Here is a 274-nt window from a genome sequence, read left to right on the forward strand (position 1 = left end):
AGGGCCCGCGGCACCGCTGCCGCCAGCATCTTCCCCCGCGGGCCCTTTAAGAGCTCGCCCTCGCCACGTGATGCGGGTCGCTGCCGTCACGCGGAGCAAAGGGCGCCTGTTACTATGGAGACGCGCCATCATGGATGTGCGGCCACAGGTAGGCCCTGCCCTGGCCCTGGTGTCGCCGTCCCAGGACCTAAATAGCTCTAAATAGCTCTGCCGCGGCTCCGCTGTGCCGACGGAGCCCCTGGGGACTGTAGCGGGGAGGCGCCGCCCTGGCCCC

This window comes from Mesitornis unicolor, unplaced genomic scaffold (genome assembly GCF_000695765.1).
Source record: "Mesitornis unicolor isolate BGI_N332 unplaced genomic scaffold, ASM69576v1 scaffold3153, whole genome shotgun sequence".
Lineage (NCBI taxonomy): Eukaryota > Metazoa > Chordata > Aves > Mesitornithiformes > Mesitornithidae > Mesitornis > Mesitornis unicolor.